Source organism: Saccopteryx leptura, chromosome 9 (assembly GCF_036850995.1).
Source record: "Saccopteryx leptura isolate mSacLep1 chromosome 9, mSacLep1_pri_phased_curated, whole genome shotgun sequence".
NCBI classification, from domain to species: domain Eukaryota; kingdom Metazoa; phylum Chordata; class Mammalia; order Chiroptera; family Emballonuridae; genus Saccopteryx; species Saccopteryx leptura.
In genome coordinates this window covers 83,681,242-83,702,037 of record NC_089511.1, presented here as the reverse complement: position 1 = coordinate 83,702,037, position 20,796 = coordinate 83,681,242, and the positions used below count along the sequence as shown (strand labels likewise).

The 20,796-nt window shown below is 39.1% G+C and overlaps 1 protein-coding gene across 4 annotated transcripts in view; it reads right to left on the bottom strand.

Moving 5' to 3' along the window:
* Positions 1-20,796, bottom strand: part of NRG3 (neuregulin 3) — a 1,209,406-nt gene that overhangs the window by 1,081,528 nt on the left and 107,082 nt on the right. The window lies entirely within an intron of this gene.

Genomic DNA, 20,796 nt, shown 5'->3' with positions numbered 1-20,796 from the left:
TCCTGGTTGGAATACATCTTATACCATTACATCATACTGTGATGTTATTAATTTTTCATTAAGCCAATGCTTCAGTAAATAATCACATTCTGACTTAACTATATTGTGACAGAAGGTGAAATGTGGAAGAAGCAGATATTCATAAGCCATTTGGTTATCTCATGTCAAACAATGATATTGCCAACACTTTCCTGGAATTCAGCTAAATGACAACAGTGTTAAAGAATACAGTATAGACGTCAGATATGCATAATGCAACATTTCTATGCCTTGTGTAAATATTATAATGTGCCATCAATACCTTCAAACAGTAGATAGAATGCCACGACAAATAGTCTACTCCAATTGGCCGTGAGATGCATTACCTGTTTGTCACAAGTAAGCTAAACACAGTGCGATATTTCAAATTTTTTCTATCATGTTAATAGTCAGCTGCCTTCCTTTTATTCTTGAAACCTGAAAGCAAGGTCCTCTTTAGTCAACTCAGTCATTATGCACTGAAAGAAAGAAAACAATTGTGAAAGGTAAGTGTAAGTGATCACAAAAGATTGGACAAGGGCTTTGCAGTGAAGAGTGCCCAGCGAAAACCAAGTCCCTCCCACTACGTTTTCTCGGGGCCCATCATACAATAAAACCAACCCCAGCACCAACATCAGGCAGAGGTGAATGATCAGAAATTACACAAACTCCTGTAAGATTGGAACACCAAAAAGCCACAGGGAAACCTAAGACCAGGCCACCTCCTCCCCCAGCCCGTCCTTCATCACTGCTCACCTCCAAACAAGCCCAAGCAGTAACTGAAAGAACGTGTCGCTCTGCCTTGGTACCTTCAACTGAAAGGCAGAGGCCAGTGCTCAAGGACAGTAACACGACATGGTCTAACCAGGCAGAGATGTCTTCATCAATAGGGCGTCCCAATAAGCAGAAAGCATAGTTCCATGCTTCCTGCTAAGTCCTCTCGCAAACCAAACAGCCACAACAGCACCAGGGCTAAGTGGGGGGACGAACACGGTGCAGATCCTTCCAGACTCAGTAGCTCTCATTATACATGAAACCAAGCAAACTAAGGGCAATCAGGGAATCTATGAGAAAGAAATTACTCTCTCTGGAATAGAGTTTATAAAAGAAATGTGAGAATATAAGAGGCAAGGGCCACTGGAGTCATCTTTCTTTACCTCACATACTTGCATCATATGAGGTCCACTACATAAGCCTATTATTCCCATGAAATATGAAAAGGGAACAGAAGAAATGATTGTGTTAAACAAAAAAACACAATGGGAGAAAGTGAAGATACTAAGTTGAATATTAGAAAAATCAAATATGTGAAATGAAATTCATCTTGAGCTCAGTACAGAATGATTAGGACTTAAAAATACTAAGAGAATGGAACATAAGGAAGACATATTTAAGAGACCAAATTCATACAAAAAAGAAATCAGAGAGAGCAAAATAGATCAAGTGCCATTATCAGAGAAATAATAGAAAATAATTTCCAACCTGACCAGGCAGGCTGTGGTGCAGTAGATAGAGTATTGGCCTTGGGATGCTGAGGATGCAGGTTCTAAACCCCGAGGTGATCAGCTTGAGTGTGAACCTACCCGGCTTGAGCTCAGGGTCGTGGACTAGAGAATGGAGTCATAGACATGACCCCATAGTTGCTGGCTTGAGCCCAAAGTTGTTGGCTTGAGCAAGGGGTCACTCGGTCTGCTGTAGCCCCCCGGTCAAGGCACATATGAGAAAGCAATCAATGAACAACTAAAGTGCTACAACGAAAAATTGATGCTTCTCATCTTTCTCCCTTTCTGTCTGTCTGTCCCTGTCAGTCCTTCTTGCACTCTCTCACTTAAAAATAATAATAGTACCAATACTAATAATAATTTTCCTCAGCTAAAAAAAGATTTGAGGTTCTAGGGAAGGACTCAAAAACTACTACAAAAATAGATGCTTCAGAAGAAAATATACCATGAAAACCAGGGCCTTACCTTTTGTTTCCAAGATATAAAAATTTTACAGATATGAAAATATGAAACACAATGTCACTGCATTAAAATTAATAAAAATAAGATTAAAAAAATATGAAACACAACTTCAAAAGAATTAAACTAAACTCTACTAGCTTTAAATTTTAGTTTTATACCAACCAGACACTGTAAAACTGAAAATACTCCATTCTTTTGAGAACAAAGAACAAAACAAATTACGATCCAAGAATGAAACACCCAGTAGGCTCTTGATTAACTGTCAATGTATAAGAACAACAGAAAGTTATTCTTTTATATGCAAATTATCTCAAAGTATTAAAGATATCCTTTCTGCAAGAAAAAAAAATTATAAGTGCATATTTCATGTAACCAAGAGAATAAATTAAAAACTCAAAAACTAAAAACTCAGGTTTGATAATAAGAGAAGATAAATTGATAAACAGATCTTTAAGCTTAATGTCAAAAAAAATCTTCAAATAACTATATATTTTATATATTTTAATAATAGCAATTAAAAATTATAAATAGAGCCTGACCAAGAGGTGGCACAGTGAATAGAGCATCAGCCTGGGATGTTGAGGACCCTGGTTTAAAACCCTGAAGTCGCCAGCTTGAGCACAGGCTCACCAGCATGAGCACTGGGTCACTGACTTGAGCGTAGGATCACAGACATGACTCCATGTTTGCTGGCTTGAGCTCCAAGGTGGCTGGCTTGAAGCCCAAAGTCACTGGCTTGAGCCTAAGGTTGCTGGCTTGAGCAAGGGGTCCATGGCTTGAGCAAGGGGTCCCTGGTTTGGCTGGAGTTCCCCCCCCCCACCAATGTACATGTGAGAAAGCAATCAATGAACAAATAAGGTGCCACAACAAAGAATTGATGCTTCTCATCTCTTTCCCTACCTGTCTTGTCTGTCCCTGTCTCTCTCTCTCTCTCTCGTTTAAAAATAAGAATCATAAATAGAAAAATACAATAGTATTGACATAAATAGATATATTATGAAAAGACCCAAGAGGAGTAAAAAGCATGTTAAATTACTGTTAACATGGTAAACATGAAAGAAAACAATCTCAGAATTCTGGGTTACTTATCCTTAACTGTACAGAAAAAAAGATCCCAATATACTACTGGCAGGAAGAAATCGGATCGAACTTTAAAGAGTATAGTTTGGCAATACAGAACAAAATTCTTAGAAATTGTAATACCCTTTGAACCAGAAATTACATTTTTTAAAAATGTTCAATAACATAGTTGAAATTAGCAAAACTAAGGCAATAAGAAATTGGCTAAAAGAAGAAAGAGTGTTTTACGGCCCTGGGAAAATCCCCACACTATATTACAATAGGAGGGGCAAGATGCCGCCTGCATTAATGTAAAAACAGTCCAGGTTGGTATGCTTCTTAATATGGCAGGATATTTTCTATTTAATTGACAATAAACATAGATTACTTTCACAAAAAGAACATTAACATTACAAATAAGATCATTTACAAAAGCTGCTGGTGTGATACAGTCTATGATTTGAGTAGGTCTCATCTCTGAACAAAACATATAAAAATATTTTTGTCGTTTTCTTTAATAAAATATTTTTCACTGAATTTCTCAATACATTCCTGAGATGCAGCTTCATTTTTCTGGACACCAAAGTTTGGAGATAAATTCATCAAGTATTCTGAAGAGCTCACTATTAGTAGCTTCTATAATTTTCTAGTCCTATCTGCTGCTAACTCACTTGTAATTTATATAAAATTGTTCCAATGTCATTTATATTGATCAGCAATGCTCTTATCCAATTCTAAAATACATGAAACTAAATGTTAGCTATATCACGTATGTTCCAAAAGTCATTTGCCATGCATGTTCGACATCAACTAGAAGCTTGATATGTCTTGCAATGTCCGTTTCTCACCAGCTTGTATTGCTAACCTATTCTGGACTGTATCAGGACAGAGCTCACTGCTTTCATAAGTTAGATAATCAGACATCGTATTAAGAGAACTTAAAGCTCTTCTTTTCATCAGATAATTTATCATTAAAATATACACCACTGTATCCCTATAGGCTAAAAGTGTCATTTTTGTCTTTCGCCACACAGTAACCAACTAACTAATAACAGGAGTTTTTCAATAGTAGTTGTGGAATGAAGAAGACATTGTGCTAAGGACTTAGTACAGTGGTTCTCAAAGTGTGTGCCAGGGTGCACTGGTGCACCCTAAAAGATTTCCAGGTGCGCCCTATGGTATTCTAGAGAAATTTGTGCCTGTTGGGGACCAAAAAACCAACAGGGTTTTTAGAGTTTAGATTTTTGGGGGACAGAGGTGTGGGGAATTGGCTGTAAGCTGACAGTCTGCCAAACCCCCTACCTCACTTGCCTGATTAGGTTGCAAAAGGCTGTTAAGCTTTGGTGCTGGATTGTTTACACTACCCCCCCATGTTCCCCGGAAAGACTGAATGTAAGTTTCTTCTATCCTTTGTTTGGTGTAAAAGTTAAGATTTGCTAATGGCCTCACTTTGCCCTATAAAGAAAGCCTAAGCTGCAGTTTTGGGCATGCTTTGTTCTTCCCAGCAGCAATTACAGGGCCCTCCTTACCCCATAAATTTTCTTAATTCTGCACCGTTCCCACTCGGGACCTGGAATTACTAGCTGTGCTGGTTCATGGCATGTGTCCAGATATAAAAATAAATATAGTTACTTTTACAGAAATACCGCTCTTTTTGTTAACACATCATTATTTTATTTATTATTAACACATCATTACATTATTTTTAGATAAATACACCCAAATAAAATAGACAGATTTCTCAAAAAGAAACATGGTATTGAAGAATCCGATTCTGTAAGTGAGCAAAAGTTAAGTGTAAATAAAACAGGACTTGAAGGCTGACTGATAGAATTTAATTCATAGCATTTTCCATCACTTAACACTGAATAATATGATTGGATTAGAAACCCATTCATGGAAGCTTCAAGTGATTTTGGTTTAACATTAACAGAAGAAGAACTGGCAGCTATATCCACTGATGATTAAACATAAGAAATTGTCTCTTGAAGCCTTTTGGATGTCTATAAAAGAAGAATGTGTAGCAATATCTAAAAAAGCTTGAGACATTTTACTACAATTTTCAACATCCTATTTATGTGAATTAGGATTTTCTACCCTCAACATAATTAAGAGTAAAAAGAGAGGAATTATTCAATGTATTGATGAGGAAATGAGTTTGCCTTTCAAATATACACCCAAACATTGAAGAAATCACTAGGGCACATCAGGCTCATGTTTCTCATAAACACAAGAATGAAAAATTTAACACATTCATGCTGGGACCTGCCAAATTTACTAAATCTTACTAAGAATGTATCTATTTATCTATATATATAAATATAACATTTTGGTCATTTTTTAAATTTTTAACCCCTTTTTTACAAATTCTAAAAAGCAAAACTCAAAAAATGCAACATAAAAATTTAATTTTGTCATATTTATTTCATTTAATTACCATAAAAGCACATTTGGACTTTATATTATTTCCTTTAATATTTGACTTAATTATTATATTTCTCAGAAATGTGTATATAGTGCACCTACAATTATCTGTAGGATTTTAAATGCGCCCTGACTTCAAAAAGTTTGAGAACCACTGACATACTATGTTTTTTCTTTCTTTGAGAAGAAAAGACTTATTAAGTACAGTTATCTTTGTTTTTAAGGATCACTTTAATGTTTAAAGTTTTAAACTGTTATTTGCAAAAAAATAATAATTAAATGTACATAGAAATACATCATTTTCTCTGAGTTTTGTATATTTAATTAAAAACTATTTCATTCAGGTAAACATCTCTATGGCATTTGAACAAATGACTGTATGGTGTACCATCACCCAAAGTCAGACCACTCTCGGTCATCCCACACTTGTCCCCCTTTTCTCCCCTCCCCCAATCTATGTACTCTTATTGATCAATGTCATCCTGTTAAATTTAATTTTCTAAATTAAAAAGTGTAAAAAAAAAAGATTAAGAGCATATTTTATGCCTAAATTTATAATATTGAGATAATATAAAAATATATTTTATTTTATGATTTGCACTACCCAGGTTAGGGGAGTTTTCCATCAATATATTTTCAAATAGGTTTTCATTTCTTAGCTCTCTCCCTTCTTCCAGCACCCCATGATGCAAATGCCGGGGCTCCTTATCCTATCCTCATTTGTTTTGGATTCTTTTTCCTTTTTGCTGCTCTGATTGGGTGTTCTCTGCTTTTTTTTCTCTTCCAAATCACTAAATGATCCTTTATGGTTGATTCCCAGAAATGTATTCTTTTCAGTTAGTCTATTCTTCATTTCTGACTGGTCCTTTTTTATGTTTTCTATCTCCATTTTTATGTTTCCTATCTCTTTGTTGACATTCTCACTGGTCACTGAGCATCATTATAACCAGTGTTTTGGACTCTGCATCTGGTAGATTACTTGTCTCCATTTTGTTTAGTTCTTTTTGTGGGTTTTTGCTCTGTTCTTTCATTTGGGACATGTTTGTCTCTTCAGTTTGGCTGTATCCCCATAGAGCTGTTATATATACTGATCTTGGCAGAGTGACCTTATTTAATAGGTGTCTATGGCCCAGTGGTGCAGCCTCCCAGGTCACCTGAGATGGTGCTCTAGGTGTACTCCCCACCATGGGCTGTGTGCACCCTTGTGTTGTAGTTGAGACTTGACTACTGTTGGTATATCAATGAGAGGGACTGACCATCAGGTTGATTGGCTACAAGCACTGGTCATGACCGCGATGGAGAAGAATCTGATGTGTAGGGGCCGACTCCATGAAGCAGGACTGGCTTGTATGGGACTCGAGTGCCCTCTGAGTCTACCTCTTGAGTGTGTCAAGTGTAGAAGAGGTTGGGTGTTGCTTTGGAGTGGTCTGTGCTAGACTTGGAGGTGCCATGGAGAGGTTTGCTGCTACTACTGCCAGGCCTGGGGCCACTGAGCAAGAGGTATGGGGCACATCAAGTCCAGATGCTGCTAGTTGGAAAGATTTTAGCAAAGTCCAAGCATAAGCCAAGACAGTCTGTTTGTATAGAAAAGGCACAGGAAACAGCTTGGGCGGGTCCACAAGTTGGGAGGGACGAAGTCTCAGGGAATCACCAGGGTGAGGCAAACAGTGTCAGCCAGGTTGACGAAGACTCAGATATGGTGCCCACTTGCTAGCTCTGTTGGGGGAGGGCTTAGCACAGGAACAATGGCCTCTGCCAGCACTCTGTCTTTCAGGGAGAAAGCTGCCCTTCCAGCACTTGCTGGACCATTCAGTGCCAAGGTTTGCCACCGGCACCTTTTGAGCTCCTGTGAGTCCAAGTAAGTCCATGCACGGGCCCTTTAAGAAGAACACCTGGGACTCCAGAAGCCTCCATCTCACTCAACCACAATTTCACTGGTTTTCACTGTCAGAAGTTATAGGGCCTTCTCCTTCCAGCATGGAACCCTGGGTTGGGGGGGCCTGGTATGGGGCTGGGACCCCTTGCTCTTCAGGGGTGAAATGTGCAGCTGAGATACCCCTCCTGAATATTATCCACTATATGTGGGTGTGGGACCAGCCTGTTCAGTGTCTCTACCCCTCCTACCAGTCTCAGTGAGGCTTCTTTAATTCCCTAGTTGTAGGACTTCCATTCAGCCAGATTTTAGATGGTTCTGAATGACAGTTGTTCTGTAGTGTAGTTGTAATTTTGATGTGGTTGTGGGGTGATGAGAGTATTGCATTTACCTACACCACTGTCCTGACCGGAAGCCCTATCTCTATACTTTTTAAGTTCATCACTCTTTCTTCTCAATACTAAAACAATCCACCTTAAAAGCAATTTATATGATATTTATCAAGATGTTGCAGTTGTTGCAAACTTAATAATATTCTTTCTGAAAAACACTCAAGGCCCTGGCTGGTTGGCCAAGTGGTAGAGCGTTGGCCCACCGTGTGGAAATCCCAGGTTCGATTCCCGGCCAGGGCACACAGGAGAAATGCCCATCTGCTTCTCCACCCCTCCCCCTCTCCTTCCTCTCTGTCTCTCTTCCTCTCCTGCAGCCAAGGCTCCATTGGAGCAAAGTTGACCCAGGCACTGGGGATGGCTCTATGGCCTCTGCCTCAGGCGCTAGAATGGCTCTGGTTGCAACAGAGCTATGCCCTAGATGGGCAGAGCATCGCCCCCTGGTGGGCATGCCGAGTGGATCCCAGTCAGGCGCATGCGGGAGTTTGTTTCTACCTCCCCGCTTCTCGCTTCAGAAAAATACAAAAAAAATAAACAAAACCAAAAAAAACAAAAACAAAAACCTAAAACACTCATATCTTGAAGCCCAAAACTTGATTGAAATTATCAACACTTTTACTTAATACAGAAAAATAATTCCTGGCTTTACCTCACAATTAACAAGGAATTATGTTAAAATAATAATAACTGTATCCTCTTTTTACAGTAATGATCAAACTGACTCCCACAGGCCACAAAATCAAATAAGAAGTTAATGGAAAAAAGATAAAACAACCCATTTCTACATCAGTGCACTCCATCTACTAACTGGCTCTCTCGCATTGTAAATTTCAATTCGTTGCAGTAATTTTTATCAAGTGTGCAATTCTTGGTAAGGATTTATGCAAATATTTCAAAGCTATGCTGCAATATATTATACTGTTCTGTCCTCTTCTACTTTACTTTTCCTTTTTAAAATGCCGATTGTATTCTACAAGATTTATTTTATGACGCATTCATGGGTCACAAACAGCACTTTCAAAAAACACTGCTTCATGCTGTAAGAAGGATGCAATGGATGATGAAAAGAAGCATAAAAAAATTCATACACCTAAAGCCTGGGCGTATCGCACTGAAAATGCCTGCCTTAAACAGAATGTCTCTGGTGTGGCCTCAGCTCACCTCTGCCTGCCGGCCAACCACTTTTTAATCACATACCCAGAGTTTCAGCTCTGTATTCATACTCACCGAGTTAGGATTTTTGAAATAAGAACAGTTTATTTCTTTAAAAATTGTTATAATGTGTTAGCAATATTAATGATAATGACTATACAGACTTTAGTGGTTGTATATTTGAGATAGTTGAGAATTCCAGGCAGATCTTCGAGCTGGAATTAAGGATGACACTATCCATCCAAACCTCTGAAGATAACCTTGGGCTGCTCTAGTGATCAGGCTCAGCACAGTGGGGTGATGGGAAACCTCATGGAGATGGCGTAGTATGTTGGGTAAGAGGGACAGGCTCTGGAATCAGATTTTCTGGGTTCAATCTCTTCCTACCTGTGTTATTGCTGGGCAGTTTCCCTAGTTTAAAAATAGATAATAACAACATCTATCTCATAGAATCATTCAGGGAATAAACAAGAGTTAACATGTACAAAACATTTAGAATAGCACTGATACATGATAAACACACAATGGATGTTAATAACTGTATATTTACATAATTTCTTCCTTAACATTTTGTGAGCATTGTAAGGTATGTCCTCTAATGCCTCTGTTGTTTATAAAAAACACATTTTGAAAACACTCTTTTGTATTTATTACTCTTTTCTTCTATTATTAGCATAGATGTTTTTATTGGTTGATTTTAGAGCGAGAGAGAAACATCATTGATTTGTTGTCCCACTTATTCGTGTATTCATTGGTTGACTCTTGTATGTGCCCTGAGTGGGGATCAAACCTGCAAACTTGGTATATAGGGACAACGCTCTAACCAACTGAGCTACCCAGCCAGGGTGTTCAGCATGTGCATATGTTATAATGCCACTTCTAGAAGAACTTGCAGTTAATGTATAGTATTTCATCATCTATTGTTGAATCTTACCAGGTAAGGTTGAATGAACACAAAACAAATATATAGAGAGTTATTCAGAGGAATAGACCAAAGATGCTTTGGAAACAGGGAATGATGCAAATATTTATGTCTGTGAAAAGATTCATGGAAAAGAGGATACTTAAATTGCCTTGAAGTGTGAATAAGTTTGGCAAATGAGAAGTTCAGGAGGCATCACAGGATGTTTGGCATTTATAAGAAAATTTTAGAAGGAATTTGGAAGATAATTTGGAGGGATGAGGTTAAAAACAGATACAATTTCAAAATGACCGGAATATTCAAGGGGAAGGTTGCCCAGCTGGGAACCGAGGCAGGAAGGATGGAATGAAAATAAAGATTAAGTGTGACTGCATGAATTAACAGGAGTTAGTGGTGATCATCTATGAAGCAGATGATAAAGAGGAACACAGGTAAATTATAAGACTTTGAGCTTGACTGTTAAGTAATAATGTGATTCTATTAGTATCCTATTGCTACTGCAACAAACTACCACAAACTTGGTGCAAACCAACATAAATTTATTCTCTTGCTATACTATGAAGGTCAGAAGTTCAAAACTAGTCTCTGAATTAATGCCAAGCTGTCAGTAGTGCTGGTTCCTTTTGGGGGCTTTGTGGGAAGAAACTTCTTCCTGCATTCTTCAGCTGGCTTTTTGTAATGGCCTGCTATATTCTTCAGCCTGTGGCCCCTTCCTCCTTTCTCAAACTGCATCACAACAAGCCCAGTTCTCTCATCAGTTTGCCTTTCCTCTACTTCGATTCTTCTTAAATTCATCTTATAAAACCCAATTGATTAGATTATGGCCACCTGCATAACTGGGGCTAATATCTACTTCCTTAACCTAATCACATACAAATAAAAACATTCACAGGTTCCGGGGATTAACATGTTTACACATTTGGAGGTGTCATTATTCAGCAGCCCATAGTGATAAAAGGAAATCCAGTACAGGAGGGAAGAGACCGAGTTTGTTTGAGCTCTGCCACACTGCAGGTGTCTTTACATGCGGAGGCAGTTTTCTCTAGGAGAGGAAAAGCACTGACTTAGATTATGAGAGCCTTGGGGGAGGGAATATGACTTCATCACTCCACTGGTATCTCCTTGTATGAGACCTGGGACATAGCAGCAATTACTTGTCTTATAAGAAGTGAAGAATAATTGACTCAATAAATCAACATTTTTAGTTTTAAGAAAATTCATGTGAAAGACTGCCTCACACAAAATATTTTCCCAAAAACATCTGAAAACTGAGAGAACAAATGTCCAAATATGAGGGGTTTTTTCCATATTAAAGTTATTGATGTCCACAAGTTAGGGAAAGCATGCCCAGTAAAGAGAAAGGCAGACAAAGCTTTGAAGGCAGCCAACCCCTAAGGAAAGCAGTTTCTGTGGGTTCCCAGTATTCTAGCATAGTGCTGCTTGTAACTGCTCGGTTTTGTCTAATATTCCTAGCCCAGTTTTTGGTTCAATTAATATGATCACAGACTCTGTGTTCATTTGTTTCAGACTTGGATAGAGTGTTGAAGTGCCAGTGAATTCACAGGCAATTTAGCATTTTCTCCTGCTGTGGACCATCTGTATCCAACGGGTCTGAGAGCCAAAACCCATCAGTTTCTCCAGCTCGATGGCCACACGCCACATGGCCCTCCTCACCCGCTGCCCAGGAATCAAGGAAACAAGGTTTTAAAATCATTAAGATGCTGGCTCTTTCTTAGAAGCATTATTATAGCGAGGTGATATCACTTCCTAATGTTACCATTTTGTTAAACTTAAATTGTCCATTTAATAGTATGATGAAGACTGTGTCCCCTATCCCCACACCCACCAAGTTCATATACTAAACCCTAATCCTAGTACCTCAGAATGTGACTGCATTAGGAGAAAGGGCATTTCAAGAGCTGCTTAAGTTCAAATGAGTTCTTAGCACATGCCCTAATCCAATCTAACTGGTGTCCTTATAACAGGAGGAAGTAGACACACAAAGGTGACATCAAAGATGTGTAGGCACACAGAAAAAGCCATGAGAGAACACAGGAAAAAGGTGGCCACGTGCAAACCAAGAAGAGCGGACTCTGAAACTATCCAACCTGCCTTGATCTTGAACTTCCAGTCCCCAGAACTGTGAGACAGATACCTGTTGTTTAAGCCACGATCTCTGGTATTTTGTTACGGCAGCCCAAGCAGACTGATACAGACTTTGGTACCATGAAGTGCAGTGCTGCTGTGGCAATACCACAAACGTGGAAATGCACAAGACAAGACACTAAAAGTCCACAAAATTCAGATCATTGTATAAATATGCTGATGACCAAAGATACCGTTATTTTCAGACAATATTGTTACTTTTAAAAATTTTAATTATAGTTGGTATATAGTATTATAGTGGTTTCAGGTACACAACATAGTAACTCAACATACCATCTGTCAATCTGTCACAGCACAATTTCAAATCATTGACTACAATCCTCATGTTGTATATTATTACATCACTGTGATTTATTTTATCAATGGAAGTTTACACTTATTAACCCCCTTCCCCTCTTCTGTCTATCCTCCCATCTCTAGAAATCATAAATTTGTTCTCTGTATCTGTGAGTTTCCTTCATGTTTGTTTGATTGTTTTTTACATTCCACATAAAAATGAAATCTGATGGTGTTGGTTCTTTTCTGACTTGTTTCACTTGGCATAACACTCTCATCACAGATGAGCTGGGAAGAAGCTATACATGACACTATAATGCACATTAGGGAAAAACCTAAATTTTAAAAAATACTTACCTTGTGAGTTGCCATGACCTTAACACCCTCCTGGGGTATGAATAAAGAAGTTCTCCTAGCTTTTGCAAGATAAGGTGACAGGGTATGGCTCCCTGGGGGTCTCTAGAAGTGCTGGCCTACATTACAGAACTCACACCACAAGAAGCAATATCCACATACACCAAAAGGTGCATGCAGGATGAACCCATTCCTTCTAGAAAGATGTTCCACCATCAAAATCGACATTCTTGTGTTTCTCTAACCAATTGTAGATTAAAAATTGTCAAAGAATATTTGCTTTCATGTAACTCAACTTATTTGATTCTCACATTAGCCCTGTCAAGTAAACATATAATAATTTTATTTTCCCCATTTAATAGATAGGGAAATTGAGGCTCAAATTATGTATGTGTAACAGTACACAATTATTTTGCAAAGGCAGAAACCAACCTTTCAGACCACAACAGTGTCTTCATTTAAAATAATTAGATGACATGGTACTATTATATTGTTGGCTTTCATTACAGACAAAATGTACTTTGGAAAAGTGTGTGTAAAGCACATTACTAGCAACAAGATTAATACACCCATTGATCTGCTCAACACAACAGAAAGTTATCCTGTGTTCGAAACAATACAATTTTTCTGTTCTCAAAAATAATGACCTCAGCCTGATCTGTGGTGGCGCAATGGATAAAATGTCGACATGGAATGCTGAGGTCACCGGTTCAAAACCCCGGGCTTGCCTAGTCAAGGCACGTATGGGAGTTAATGCTTTCTGCTCCTCCCCCTTTCTCTCTCTCTGTTTCTCTCTCTGTCTGTCTCTTCTCTCTAAAATGAATAAATAAAATCTATAAAAAAAGCTGCATCATTTAAAAAAATAATGATCTCAGTCAATAGAGAAAACAATTTGTGTATATTGAAAAGATAAAATAATAAATACATCACATTAGTTTGGCAACTTCATCTATCCACTGATTTCATGAATATCTTATTAAGAGTTTACCAAATGCCAGTGGCTGATCTAGCTGCTAGAGAAAGCACATTAAGATGATGAAAATCTGATTTTGAGGTGCACACACAACTTAGAAATACAGACATAAAATGAACAGCTACCTTGAAATACAGGTGAGTAAAACAGTATAGGTCTAAAGACTGTTACAAGAGTATGAGGAAGGAAACACTTAGCCTGGGGTGGGGAGGCATGGAAATAGGCAATTCTTCACATTTGAATGCCACAGACTGTTTAAAGTACAAAAACGGTAAAAAATATACTGTAATAACATCAACTGCACACTTCAATTCTATTATAACATATTCGTTGCCATATTCATGCTAAAATGCTGTGTTCTCTGGGAATACTCAGAAACTGGGATTGGGAATCAAGTGTAATGATACATTAGTTTGAGATATACCTCAAGAGGATCTGTGTGTGTGTTTAGTGTGTGAGATGATAAGAAATGCCAGTACTTTTACTTTCGTGCTCCATCTGCAAGAAAAACAAGCAGGCACCCAGACACCTTAGTCTAATAAATCCCTTCCAAAAGGGCATTAGCCCTGAGGGTCCGAGGAAGATGTCCAGCATTACACACACATCAAGAAGAAGAGCTGCTTTGCCTGGCTTAGGACGGTGCCTTCCCTTGGGTACAAAGGTGTATCTATTCCAGTTTATTTTGTGTTTCCAGTTTATTCATTGCAAAAACTGCATATCACACTGACATCTTTGGATAACGTAATAAAAATCCATTACCCTTCATGGTTGGAAAATACGTTAGCGAGCTGTCTTAGATTCTAGAACTGAGAATCTAAGAAAGGTAGATTTCCCCTTTGATGAACCTCTCAGAGTAAATATTGAAATTTTTCCATGTCCAGCATCTAACATTTAGTCTAGTACATACCACAAACTCAATAAATTGTTCAGTGAAAGAAGTAAAGGTGGGAGGGAAAGAAAGAGGGAGGGCAGTAATGGAAGGTCAATGGAGAGCCCATTTTCCCTCAGGGTTCCCTTTATCCTGCCAACCTCCACCAGCCTGGCACGTGCCCCTCCCAAAAGCCAGCTCATTGTTTCCACATGCGGGAGCAGGCTTTAACCCATGCCTAAAACCGTTATCAACAATCTACCTCCTTGACCCCTTAAGTGAGTATATGTTTCCTATAGATGACATAAGAAACGACCACAAATTGATTCACTTCAAAAGCAATATAAATATAATATCTTATAGTCCTGGACGTCAGAAGTATAAAATGGGGTCTCACTGGGCTAAAATGAAGGACCCACCAGGGCTGTGTCCCTGCTAGAGGCTCTGAGGAGAGTCTCTGCCCCTTCCAAGGCCACCTTCACACCTGACCTTCTGGCTCTCCCTCCTCTTTGGGAGACGGCCACAGTCTCTATCAAAGATCTTACTCTTTCTTCCCCCACATTTAAAAGGCCCTTCTCATGACACCGAGCCACCTGCATAATCTAGGATGTTCTCTTTACCTCAGGTCAGTTGAATAGCAACCTTACTTCACCCTTGCCACAGAACATGATATATTTGAGGATTCTGGGAATCAGAACATGGGCTTTTTTGAGATGATTCTGTCTACAACAGTGGGGAAGCTCTGCGGCCAGTCTACACTGATCCCAGAATTTCCCAATGGGATGAAACGCTAGTTGCCTACAGCGTTGACTTTCTTGATAATGCCACTGTAATCCATGTCTACATTTTCCCTTTAGCCATCTCACTTTCCCGCTCTCTCCTAGTGTTTCCTAGAATCACCTCTCCAAAACATTAGTTGCATTTAAATCCACATCTGTGGGTACCATGCTAAGGGAATCCAGACTAGACAATGGACACCTGGCAGGGTAGATGAAATGTACCACCCTGATATAATGATTAACCCTGATATAAGATGATATGATCTTCTCTCTCTCTCTCTCTCTCTCACACACACACACACACACACACCACATTACATATTCTTGTGTCCTTGCTTAAAATTACTTGTGTTGTTCTAACTACTGACAGGGGATTGTGTCTACCACACGTTTGGTTTGACTCTGAGAGTCCTGTACTGTGGCACACAAATAGTAGAGGAGCATTGGCACCTGATAGAACAAGTTTTATCCTGTTATCATATTTTTATATTTTTTAAGGTTTTATTTATTCATTATAGAGAGGGGGAAGAGAGAGAGAGAGAGAGAGAGAGAGAGAGAGAGAGAGAGAAGGGGGAGGAGCAGGAAGCATCAACTCCCATATGTGCCTTGACCAGGCAAGCCCAGGGTTTTGAACCGACAACCTCAGCGTTTCCAGGTTGTCACTTTATCCACTGCGCCACCACAGGTCAGGCCTATTTTTATATTTTGTAAATCAGGATTTATAGTGTTCGTCATTGCCTTGCGTAGACCCATTATGTCAATCTGATATATCTTATTGGTTGAAGTACTTCCTTGAAAATTTCTTATAGTGTAGGGTTTGCTGGTGATGAATACTTACAGTTTTCTGGATATTTAAAATCTTTTATTTATCTTCATTTTTGAAAAGTATAAAGTATATTTCTGGATAAAATAATTCTGGATGGATAATTTCTTCCTTCCAGTTCTGTAAAGACACACAGTGCTCTACTGGCTTCTCATCTATATTGTTTCCAATGAGAATTGCTCTGCCCTCCTTATCATGATTGGTTTATATATAATTCATCTTTTCCCCCCTCTGGCCATTTTTAGAATTGTCTCTTTACCTCTAGTGTTGAGAAATCTGCTTACGATGTGCCTTTTTTAGTTTCTGATTTCTTGTGTTTGGGGTTCACTGAACTACTTAGAACTATGAATTTCTAGTTTTTGACAAATTTGGACAATTTTCAGTCATCATTAACTTCTTGTTTGTCTTCACCTGTCCTCTGAGAATATATGCACATGTATTACAGTGTCTACAGTTGCCTCACCACTCACTGATGCCATCTTCATTTCCTGACATTTTTTCTTTATGTGTCTCATTCTGTAGTTCCTACTGCTCTGTCTTCAAGTATGTTCATCTTTTATTCTATACTTTTTCATCAAATATTAATCTCATCCAGTGTACTTTTTGTTTAAACCATTGTATTTTTCATTTCTAGACATCCAGTTAGGTTCTCTCTCAATGACTGTACTTGATTTTTAAACATATGTTCCTCAGTGATAATAACTGTTTCAATATCCTTATCTACTAATGCTAATATTAATGTCTGTTTTAGATTAGTTTTCATTAATATTTCTCATTGTTATAATCATGTTTTCTTGTTTCTTTGCATACTTAGTAGGGCCTGACTGGATCCTATTTTACTTTGTTAAATGCTCTTATATTTACTTTTGTATTCCTGTAAATATTCTCTCTTTTCTAGGAAGTACTTAGAAAGGGTTAATCTCTCATGTCTTGTTGTATGATTTCTTATGTATGACTTAAACAGTCTACATAGTGTTAAACAGTCTACATAGTATGCAGTGTTTAGTCTACAGCTAATTAATCCCGACTACTGAGGCAAGACCCTTCTGGGTACTCTAGCGCATGTCTTAAGCATTATATTCTCCAGTCTGGCCAGTAGATGGGGCAGGCTCTATTTCTGGCCCAAAGTGAGTGCTATGCCAAGTAAATACTTTGAGCAGTTCTTTTCTGGCCTTGTTGGTTTCCTCACGGGCACGCACTGATCGGCACTTTACTAAACATTCAAGAGGAAAGACCCTTGGTGTCCCCTCTGTGTGCAGCTTTCTCTCTCAAGTCCTCTGTCCTGTACACTCTAGCCACCATGGTCTCCCTATCTCAGCTCCACCTCCTCAACTCAAGGAAACCAATGGGCTTGGCCAGGGTCTCCCTGAGCCATACCTGGGAATTACCATCAGCTGCAGTAGTCACAGGGCTCCCGCATTTGCATTACCATCTCTCAGGATCACTGTCCGTACCGCCTGAATTCATTCTAGTATCCTAAGAACTTTTGCTTCATATATTCATTTTTTCTTGGGTCAGCCAGGCAGCCCTGTTACTTCAACGAGGCCAGAAATAGAAGTTCCTGTCATCATAATTCCTTTTTTTCCATTACTTATTAAATAAATGATATATTCACTGTAGTTTCTAATCACAGTTCTATACTGTAATCACAGTTCTCTAACAATGGAAAATAATGCCTTTCATCTTAATGCTCAGAAATTTCCCCACTCAGGCCTTCACTTTCTTTTGTACTGGCCCATATACCAAAGCCTCTATGCACATTAATAGGCTTCCAAATATCAGCATGCCACAAAAGAAAAGTTTCAAGCCTGACCTGATATAGAAAAAGACACACTGACCATGACGCTCAGGATACCTTTGCCTCAGGGCCTTCACGTGCACAAGCTCTATACTACAAGTTGTGTTCCCAATTCTGTGTTCTTTATCTTCAAGTGAGTTCCCTAAGTTGTATGAGGTAGGGACCCCACCAAAGCTGCCCTTCTTCCTGGGAATAGGGTTCTTCTCAGACGAGGCAGCAGTTTTATGTAGCTGGCTCCTCATATCTTGGTCTGACATACTTTTTCCAACACAAAGCCATTTCTGGCTTGGCCACATCCTTGCTATACATATCACTCAGCACATGGTGAAGTCTCAATACTTAATTTGCCCCCAAAATATTATTCTATAATATGAAATGTCTAACATAGATTAAATATGAAGTTTGGATGACAGAAGGAGAGCTGCGAGCCTTGGCCAGGTGGCTCAGTTGGTGAGAGCACTGCCCCAACCCGCCTAGGCTGCAGGTCTGGTCCCCATAAGGGCACATACAAGAATCAAGCAATGTCTCCCTCCCTTTTCTCTCTGTCTCTCTAAAAATCAATAAAAATTAAGCCCTGGCCGGATAGCTCAGTTAGTGAGAGCACCCTCCTGGGGTGCAGAGGTTGTCTGTTCAATTCCCCGGTCAGGGAACATACAGGAGCAGCTTGATGTTCTTCTCTTTCTCCCTGTCTCTTTCTCTCTCAAAAAAAATCAAGCAATGAATGCATAAATAAGTGGAAAAACAAATCAGTGATCCTCTCACTCTCCTTCCTCTCTTAAAAGCAAAAAACAAAATTTTTAAAATAATTTTTAAAAAGAGATAGATAAAAATTACATTTCTCTCCACTGTAAAACTACAGAATGAATAAACACTGCCAATGTTTTTGAGTTAAGAGAAAAAAAAGTCCTCTTCTCTATAAACCTAGTTGAAATGAGCCACAGACCTTGTTGTTGCAATTATTTTGCACTTCACTACCTTCAACACTGATTATACCTAGAGGGGTAATTACTCACAGAGCGAGTAACAAACAGCATATCTCTGACATGTTGACTTACCAGTAATTGCCAGTTACATAACACACATTAACTATGCTAGATGCAGAAAAATAACAGTACTTCCTCTCTCATTTTTATTTTTCCTCTGTAGCTGCAAAAAATTGCAGAAGTATTAACTGATAATCTAGAGTAGTTACTTTTAAAGTATCATCAAACCGGTTCTGGGAAAATAGAAAAATAAACAGATGTTACCATTAAGATAAAGATAGAAATAGAGAAATAAATAGAGAGTACATTAGGTTTTCTTGAGTACCTACTATGTGTTTGATGCTACAATAGAAACAAAAATTAGAAGATTATATTGGAGCCCCTCTGATAAATCTTCTAGAAGAGACAGTTTAAAAGAAAATAGTGCAATATCTTTACTAAATGCTGGAATGGGGTGACAAAGTACTATGAAGAAATTGAATTAAAAGTCTACAGAGTATAACCCCTCACCCTTCTAAAGACACACACACATTCACAAACCCCTCAAAATCTTTAGACTGAGAGACCATAACAAGTATAATCAAATAGACTCATCTTGCCTGACCAGGCGGTGCTAGATAGAGCACCAGACTGGGATGCTGAGGACTCAGGTTCGAAACCCCAAGGTTGTTGGCTCGAGGGCAGGCTCACCTGCTTGAGCGTGGGGTCACTGGCTTGAGAGTGGGATCATACACATGACCCCATGGTCAGTGGCTTGAGCCCAAAGGTCATTGGCTTGAAGTCCAAGGTCGCTGGCTTGAACAAGGGATCACTTGGTCTACTATAGCCCCCCCCCCCCAGTCAAGGCACATATGAGAAAGCAATCACTGAACAACTAAGGTAACGCAACGAAGAATTGATGCTTCTCATCTCTCTCTCTTCCTGTCTGTCTGTCCCTGTCTGTCCCTCTCTTTGTCTCTGTCACACACACACAAAAAAAGATTCAACTTAGCAATAGGCATATATGAAATGATTTTTTCTCTATTGATATTATATTTGCTTTCCAAAATGTCAGTATCTGGTGAATTAGTTACTGGTGAATTAATTACAGAAAACTTTTTTCAAATAAAAGTTATTTCAGCCCAACCAGGCGGGAGCAGGCTTTAACCCATGCCTAAAACCGTTATCAACAATCTACCTCCTTGACCCCTTAAGTGAGTATATGTTTCCTATAGATGACATAAGAAACGACCACAAATTGATTCACTTCAAAAGCAATATAAATATAATATCTTATAGTCCTGGACGTCAGAAGTATAAAATGGGGTCTCACTGGGCTAAAATGAAGGACCCACCAGGGCTGTGTCCCTGCTAGAGGCTCTGAGGAGAGTCTCTGCCCCTTCCAAGGCCACCTTCACACCTGACCTTCTGGCTCTCCCTCCTCTTTGGGAGACGGCCACAGTCTCTATCAAAGATCTTACTCTTTCTTCCCCCACATTTAAAAGGCCCTTCTCATGACACCGAGCCACCTGCATAATCTAGGATGTTCTCTTTACCTCAGGTCAGTTGAATAGCAACCTTACTTCACCCTTGCCACAGAACATGATATATTTGAGGATTCTGGGAATCAGAACATGGGCTTTTTTGAGATGATTCTGTCTACAACAGTGGGGAAGCTCTGCGGCCAGTCTACACTGATCCCAGAATTTCCCAATGGGATGAAACGCTAGTTGCCTACAGCGTTGACTTTCTTGATAATGCCACTGTAATCCATGTCTACATTTTCCCTTTAGCCATCTCACTTTCCCGCTCTCTCCTAGTGTTTCCTAGAATCACCTCTCCAAAACATTAGTTGCATTTAAATCCACATCTGTGGGTACCATGCTAAGGGAATCCAGACTAGACAATGGACACCTGGCAGGGTAGATGAAATGACCACGGGCCTTCAGCAGACCAGGTAACCCCTTGCTCGAGCCAGCAACCTTGGGTCCAAGCT